We start from the raw sequence: 9,093 nt of genomic DNA, 5'->3' as shown, positions 1-9,093 counted from the left end.
TTTTTTTTTTTTTTTTTATCAGCAGTTTCATTATGTGGTTTTTTTAAAAAGAAAAAAAAAAGGTTTTGATTTCTTTTGTAGTTCACAGTTCTCAGAAGAGACCTTTTCAATAACTGAATGCCCATCCACTAAAGTAGACGAAGCCTACTGCTTCGACATGGCTGCACACATTGGCCTCTTCATCTTTAGCTATGCTCCCAGCAAGCATCCTCTGCAACCAAAGTCACATGGTTTTCGTGTCCTCACAGTCCCCTTGATTGTTGTTTTAAAACTGGAGCAATTCCACCATTTATAATGTCTGTTTTTGGTGATATGTCTGTCTAATTACCACCTTTAAAAAAAGACAACACTACTTGAAGCAATCTTGAGTGATTGGGCAATTACATATTCTTCAAATTTACTTTTTAAGGGGCAGTACTGTGAACTGTGAAAGAAACCAAAACCGTTTTTTTTTTCCTTTAAAAAAAAAACCACATAATGAAAGTGCTGATAAAAACCTCAATGATTTATTTCACATCGAAGGAAAAGAATATGCAAAAGGAGCGTTGCTGAAGAAGGAAGCCAGGGGCCTCAGCCATGCTACAGCCCCAGCCTGTATAATTGCTGTAAGTGACTTTACTAGTAGCAATAGCCTTAGAATGGTAATGTGATGTTTGGGAATCATCTGTTAGTCCTGTGACAAAATGCCGAAGATTAACAGTTTTAAAGGAGAGAATATTTATTTATTTTGGCTGTGTGTTCAAAAGGCCACTGTTTCTGGGCTCTGGATGAGGGTCAGACAGTATGGCTAGAGGTTTGCCAGGGGAAAGTCGCTCACCTCAGGGTGGCCAGGAAGCAGGCAGAGGGATGTGTGGATGGATGGGGACTTAGACTCCTGAAAGGTTCTGTGACTTTATTTCTTCTAAGTAGACCCCAGCTCTTAGGTTCCACCACCTTTCTTTTTTCTTTTTTCATTTTTTTTGGGTGTTCTTTTAAAAATTGTATTATTAGATATTTTCTTTATTTACATTTCAAATGTTATCTTCTTTTCTAGTTTTCCCTCTGAAAATCCCCTATCCCCTCCCCCCACCCACTCCTGCTTCCTGGCCCTGGCATTCTCCTACACTGGGGCATAGAGCCTTCACAGGACCAAGGGCCTCTGCTCCCATTGATGACTGACTAGGCCATCCTCTGCTGCATATGCAGCCAGAGCCATGAGTCCCATGTGTTTTCTTTGATTGGTGGTTTAGTCCCAGGGAGCTCTCAGGGTACTGGTTAGTTCATATTGTTGTTCCTCTATGGGGCTGCAAACCTCTTCAGCTCCTTGGGTACTTTCTCTACCTCCTTCATTGAGGACCCTGTGCTCCATCCAATGGATGACTGTGAGCATCCACCTCTGTATTTGTCAGGCTCTGGCAGAGCCTCTCAGGAGACAGCTTTATCAGGCTCCTCCTGACAGCAAGCTCTTATCGGCATCCACAATAGTGTCTGGGTTTGGTGGTTGTTCATGGAATGGATCCCCAGGTTCACCCCCTTTCAATAATGCCATGCACTTTGGATTTTTATCAGTGGACTAATTCATTGGTTAGATCAAATCCATCAACATCCAGTTACATTCTTGAAGTGCCATCAGCTAGAGATGACACTTTGAACAGATGTGCTTTGGGGGAGGGGCACATCATATTCAAGCCGGAACAGCAGTCAAGTGCTAGCCTGTTGATGTTATTCTGGTAAAGCACCTGGGATTCTCATGCTGTTGTTTCACAGTCCTGGGAAGTCCTAGGAAAAGTCCTGCCCTATTTGGATGATGGTCTTTCTGTCGTTGAAGAACCAGGGACAGTGGAGTTTAGTAAATATGTTGGATTATGACGGTTCAGGAAAGCAACCTTCAGAAGACAGCTCACTGAGGTGTCCTGCATAGTTTTGGGGATTAATTTACCTGGGGTGGCAAATTAATGAAGGAACCTCAGACTCACAGATACATGGACATTGAAAAGATGGATTGGGTGGTCTGGGCTCTCAGATGAAGAAGCCACAGCACCTGGAAACTCAGCAAGCAGTAGTACTGGAAGGTGGGGTTACCGACACAGATAAACAAGGAGGCAGGGTCTTTATATATGGCTGAGTAAGGAGGCAGGTTTAGCTCATCCCAGTAGGAACAGTCTCTGTAGGGGAGCAGCGTTCAGGATGTAGACATCAGGGGGAGAAATCTATACTGAACATTTTTTTAAACACACTTGCAGCCAAAGAAAGCTTTGCCCTCTCTTTGAGCCCCACCCAGGGAAGGCTTTGCTATTCTTATGGGTTTGAGATATCAGGGTCCTTGACATGGCAGTGCCCATCCATATCAGTGACACACATACACTTAGTAGGACTTCATACACGCAGAACTTCTTCACCTCCTCCCAGGTCCCTTTCTTTTTTCTTTGCCGTGCCACAGCCCCTATTTCTAGAGGATCACTTTTTTCCTCTTTCCGTGTGCGCATGTGTATGCATGTTGGTGTGGGCGCATGACTATGTTTATGGAGGCCAGATGTCAACCACCAGTGTTACTTCTCCTGTTTTTTTTTTTTTTTCTGAGACAGAATCTCACCGGCATGGAGCTCACCAATGAGGTGAGGTTGGTTGGCAGGCCTGGGGAGCCAACTGTCTTCACTTTCCAGGTGCTGGGATTATAATCCTGTGCCACCAAGCGTGGCTTTTGACTTTAGGTGGGTTCTGGGGATGGAACTATCCGTCTCCTCAGTTTCTGTGGCTCCTCCCTCCCACTTCTGTGATGAGCATTTGGAAAGGATGAGCGTCAGGAGACAGGTCGCTTTAGTTCGTCTCTTTGGACACTGTTCAGCTCACCCAGATGCTCTAATTACAGAAGTGGCCACTGTGGGATTTATTTGCTTATTTGTCAAATTTGGGATTCCTTCCCCAGGAAGATCAATGGGGTGATTCTCAGCTCTGTAGAAGGGCCATTAAAAATTGTTGGCTTTAGGGCTGGAGAGATGGTTCAGCAGTTAAGAGCACTGACTGTTCTTCCAAAGGTCCTGAGTTCAAATCCCAGCAACCACATGGTGGCTCACAACCATCCGTAATGAGATCTGATGCCCTCTTCTGGTGTGTCTGAAGACAGTTACAGTGTACTTACATATAATAAATAAAATTTAAAAAAATGTTGGTTTTAAATGTCATAATCTCTCTGTCTCTGTCTCTGTCTCTCTCTGTCTCTCTGTCTCTCTGTGTGTGTGTCTCTCTCTCTGTGTGGGCACACAAACACACACATGCATGCACGTACACATGCCTGCACATGTGATTAGGTTACTTTTTATCAACTTGACACAAACTACAGTCACCTAGTTGGAAAGAGGAACTATCAATTGAAGAATTGCTTTCAGCAGATTGGAGATTGGCCATCTGGCACATCTATGGGACATTTTCTTGATTGGTTGGTGTAGGAGGGTCAAGCCCACTTTGGCTGGTGCTATCCCTTCACTGGTGGTCCTGATTTGTGTAAAAAGCAAGCTGACCTGACCAAGCCTCATGGACTCTGCTTCAGTTTGTGCTCCAGTCTCCTGTCTCGGCTTCCCTTAGCAATGAACTATATAATGTGGAAACCAAAGAAACCCTCTGCTCCCCAAGTTGCTTTTGGTTATACCTTTAAATTTTTTTCTTTTCTTTATTTTATTATTAGTATTATTGTGTGTATGTATATGGTATATGTGTGTACATGTGCCTTTGACACTGGATGCATGTGGAAGTTGGAGGACAACTAACTAAAACAAATCTTTTACCCACTGACCATGTCCCCTAGAAAAGAATGTGCCTACCTGATAAAAGCTCTGCAGAAGGGAGAAACGGAGAGAGCATACCTCGACATAATGAAGGCTGTGCGTGACAAGCCTATAGCTGACAGTACACTTTGAGGAGATGAGTGAAAGAATTTCCTCTACAATCTGGAACAAAGCAGGGAGGCCACTTTCTCCACTTATGCTCAGTATGGTGCCTAAATCTTAGCTAGATCTATAGGGAAAGAAAAAGAAATAAAGGGGCCATAAGTAAGAAAATTAAAAAAATCTCTATTTGCAGACAACATGATCCTTCACATTTTTCTTCTTTTTGATACATCCCCTCTCTCTCCTTTCCTTCCTTTCTTCCTCCCTCCCTCCCTTCCTTTCTTTATTTTTCTTATCTATCTATCTATCTATCTATCTATCTATCTGTCTGTCTGTCTGTCTGTCTGTCTGTCTGTCCGTCCGTCCGTCCGTCCGTCCGTCTGTCTGTCTGTCTGTCTATCTATTTCAGATGGGGTTTCTCCGTGTGATAACCCCGCCTATCCCGGACTTCCTTTGTAGACCAGACTAGCCTTGAACTCACAGAGCTCTGCTCGCCTACGCCTCTCAGATCTTTCAAATATTTAAGCTGAGGATTTCATTAGAAAAAGTAGGAGAGGAATAACTATGCCCCGAATGACAACAAACAAAACACCGAAAAACAAACCCTGAAAATGGCCAAAGCCAGCTGAGGAATTGAACCTGTTTCTTTCACAAACAGCTAGAAACCAGTAGGTTAGCAGCAACATTCTATGCCAGAACATGAGTCTCAGGCAGGACTGGACTCCCCCACTCCCTCACAAGTAGGGAGAAGACGGATTGCTGACGTAATCAGTACAAAGACAATGGTAACCATAGGAACACACACACACACACACACACACACACACAGAGAGAGAGAGAGAGAGAGACAGAGACAGAGACAGAGACAGAGACAGAGACAGAGACAGAGACAGACAAAGTTAGAGAAATAGGGAGGACTTGAATGGAGTCCAGCCTTTTGGTGCCAATCCCCTCAAATACATTAACAAGTAGTTCCAGGAATGGTTACTGAAAAGGGATTATGTGTAATACTGTTTCCAAGAGTCCCTAAGACATCTTTCTGAAATGTCTCATCTTATCTCAGACCACCACAGCAGAGTCCAAAGGCCACACTCTTGAAGAAGAAGAAAAAAACAAGACAAAAAAAGATCTGTTGTTCTTTAACCAGAAAAGAAGCAGCAGAAGGGCGGTGGGGCCTCCCGCAGTGGTTGGTGTTCTGTATGGCACTTCGCAGCCACATGGCAGCATTAGGAAGGCTGAGAGCCACTGACATAGGGTAATAGACAACCACACAGACAACCACCATCAGCATGAAGAGATGGCCTGTGGAGTGGAAAAGAGTCTTTGCGACCTATACACTACTCAGGGGCTAAAATCTAGGAGATAAAGAATTGTAAAACTCCTACAAATCATTAAATTAATAAACAGGCTAATGAGGGGGCTGGTGAGATGGTACTGCCTGCTCTCCTGAAGTTCAAACCCTGAGTTCAAATCCCAGCAACCACATGGTGGCTCACAACCCTCCATAATGAGATCTGACACACCCTCTTCTGGTGTGTCTGAAGACACCTACAGTGTACTTATATATAATAATAAATAAATCTTTGGGCCGGAGCAAGCAAGGACTGAGCGAGCAGGGTTGACAGGAGGGAGTAGAGGTCCTAAAAATTCAATTCCCAACAACCACATGAAGGCTCACAACCATCTGTACAGCTACAGTGAACTCACATACATAAAAATCAATCAATCTATAAATCTTTTTTAAAAACAGGCTAATAAATGGAGTAGGCAATTGTTCAAAGAAGAAATATGAACAGCCAATAAATATTATTGACAATAGGCAAGAAATGGACCCAACCTAGATGTCCATCAATAGGTGAAAGGGTAAAGCAATTTGGTGTATATGACAATGGGATTTTATGCAACTAAGAAGAAGGATGAAAGCATGATACATACACACAAGAAGGATGCAAAGTAAGGCAGTCTCAGAAAAACAAATACTGCACGCTTTCATATGCAGAACACAGATTTAAAACTCACTGTAGACAAGGCTGGCCTGGAATTCACAAAGGTCCACCTTCCTCGGCTTGCTAAGTGTTGCTACTAAAGGCGTGCACCACTATGCCTGGCTTTGTTTTTGAAATTTTACAGTTCACAGTTTGGGGTAGCATAAAGATGCAAACTTTCTGCAAGTTGATTTTCCTTTTAGCGAAAGTTAAATACGATTATTCTAAAAAGTTTATCTCACAATTCTGTTGGACACAAACTGCCTCTGAGAGCAATTTTGTCTCTTCCGTTTTAAATATTATCCCATTTATTTCCTTTTCTCATTTTTTGTCATTGGATATATCCACCCAGTACAATGGCCTATTTATTTGATAATAGTTGATATTCTTATCTCATTCATGGTCAGAAAAGACGAACTTCAACATTTCACTGTAGTGTTTATTGTGTCTCTTTGTAGATATGTGATAAAGTATTACATAGTAGAGTCATTTCATTATATTCTTAGTTTTCTGAGTGTATTCAACTTGAATAACATGTTGAATTTCATCAGACACTGCATTCATTATTGAGATGGACATAGCCACTAATCTGTTATTTTGAATTTTACTGATAAAATTTGACAATCATGCACCCCTGTGGTAATACAATTTCATCATGTGTAATCATGTCTTGGTAATTTCTTTAGAGTTTTTATGAATTGCATTAGCCTGTAGTTCTGTTTAATGTAGTGCTGTTAGGTTTGGGGTCAAGGTTCTATATAGTAGTTTCATAAGATGAGCTGGGATATAAGACGCCTTTCTGGTTTTGGAACTGAGCTTTCTGCATGGCTCTGGATAGAGAATGTAAGGCTTGGCTTGTGTAGGAGGAACTCTTTCTGGATTGCTTTTCTCTTTTAGGAATGGACTCTACTTAGCTGAAGGGTACTCCAGGTACTGCTCAACAGGAGGATACACCAGGTTCATACCTGCACAGGCTGGTTTTGTATGTCAACTTGGCATAAGCTAGAGTTATCTGAAAGGAAGCCCCAACTGAGAAAATATCTCTATGAGATCTGGCTGTGGAGCATTTTCTTAGCTAGTGATTGAAGTGGGAGGGCCTGGCTTATTGTGGGTGAAGCCATCCCTGGGCTGGTGGTCTTGGGTGCTTTAAGAAAGCAGGCTGAGCAAGCCATGATGAGCAAGCCAGTAAGCAGCACCCCTCCATGGCCTCTGCATCAGCTCCTGCCTCCAGCTTCCTGCCCTGTTTGGGGGTCCTGTAGTGGCTTTCTTCAGTGATGGACTACAATGTGGAACTGTAGTTCCTCAGTAAATACTTAAGACTGATCACTTGGTGGTTAGTGTTGCTTTCTCTGGAATCCAAACTGGCCCCACCTCCAGATGGTGTGTGGTACCATCTCATGGGCATTACCCTGACATTGCTATCGGGGGTCCTCAACTGTGGGCTTGGCTTGACAGAAGAGATGGAGTCATTAATACAGAAACTTTAAAAATTTTCCACAATAGCATGCTTGCTTCCTTGTGCTAAAGACTATATGACCAACCTACTTAAGCTATTTGGGGTAGCTTATGGGGAGACAGTTAAGCAGTTATGTCACAAAAAACATATGGAAAAATGTCCTGAAACCCCCTCAAACACATTTGTCCTTCTAAGCTACTCAAGTTAAGAGGCAACCTCCTTAAATCTCTCTTTTTTCTTCCACACACCTGTTGATGTGCCATTTACCACATCTTACTTAGAAGCCTCTCCAGCTACCTGATTCCTGTCTTTCACTCCCATTTCTATAAACAGAATCAGCAGGTTACATGGTGGGGCCTCCATTTGCATTTCACACTACCCCAAAACAGTCCCACAGAAAAAGAAATCATACTAAGGATCTATCTTGCTTAAGAAATGGTAGAAAATGCCATGCAGCCATTGTTTGGCCTTCTTAGAGGTTGAAAATATATGTCTTGGTCCTATTTGGGTATGGTGGTGCTTGTGTGGATTCTCGCTACGAGGGAACTTGAGTGGGGAGGATCACTTTGGTCCATGAGTTTGAGAGTAGCCTGGGTGATAAAATGAGATCCTATCTAAAACCAAATTCTCATTCCTTATCAAGAAGGATGGAAAATCTGTGGTTCAAATGAAGACCGAATGCAGGTTATTTAAGTTACCTGAAGAGCATTAGAGGTCCCTAGGTTGTAAAACTGGATGAAAGGGTTAGAGATTATACAAAAAAGAGAAAAGAAGCCTTTGGACTTGTTGAGGCAAAGTCAACACTGGTTCACCTCCATGTCTCTGTATAGGTTATGGCACTGAATTAGCCATGTATTTCCACCCTAGTTCTGATAAATACTGACCTTGTGCTGGTGGGGAGGAGACAGTACTGGATCAGTTTCCCAAATTAAAGTGTTTACACTAAGCATTGTGGTGAAGAATAACTAAGAAACAATGCAGGCTGCAGGGATGCCACACTCTGGTGGGGTAATACACACACACACACACACACACACACACACGTATGTGGAGACTATAATACACACACACACACTCACACGTATGTGGAGACTATAATACACACACACGCACACATATGTGGAGACTATAATACACACATACACACGCACACACACGTATGTGGAGACTATAATACACACACACATGCACGCACACACACACATATGTGGAGTCTATAATACACACACATATGTGGAGACTATAATACACACACACACACACACACACACACACGTATGGAGAGAGAAGGGATTTATTAGAATGAGGTACACACTTCAGCCCAGGCAATCCAGCAATAGCTGGCTGTGTACAAGGCTGGAAGTCTTAGCTGGAATCCTGAAGGAGAAGGTTCTAGCACCAGGGAAGGAATGGATGTGCTAGGGAGGGAAGGGTAACCAGGCAGAGAGCAAGTTTCCTCCGTCCATGTCCACATATGGGCTTTCAGCAGGTGCTGCCAGGTTAGAGGTCAGTTTTCCCAGCTCAAATGATCTGGCTTAGAAGTGGATCTTTCTCTACCCCACAGACAACTGCTCTACCACTCCCTGCCGAGGCCAACTCTATGCCATTGGCTCCCTGGCAGGCAAGAAGGCCATGGTGGTACAGTGCTATGACTCACACACCGATCTGTGGTCTCTGGTGGACTGTGGCCAGCTCCCACCCTGGTCCTTTGCACCCAACACTGTGACTTTGAATGGACTCATGTACTTTCTCAGGGATGACTCTGCAGAGGTGGATGTATACAACCCCA

The sequence above is a fragment of the Mus pahari genome, chromosome X (genome assembly GCF_900095145.1).
Source record: "Mus pahari chromosome X, PAHARI_EIJ_v1.1, whole genome shotgun sequence".
NCBI lineage: Eukaryota > Metazoa > Chordata > Mammalia > Rodentia > Muridae > Mus > Mus pahari.
Note: the sequence above shows the minus strand (reverse complement) of the source record.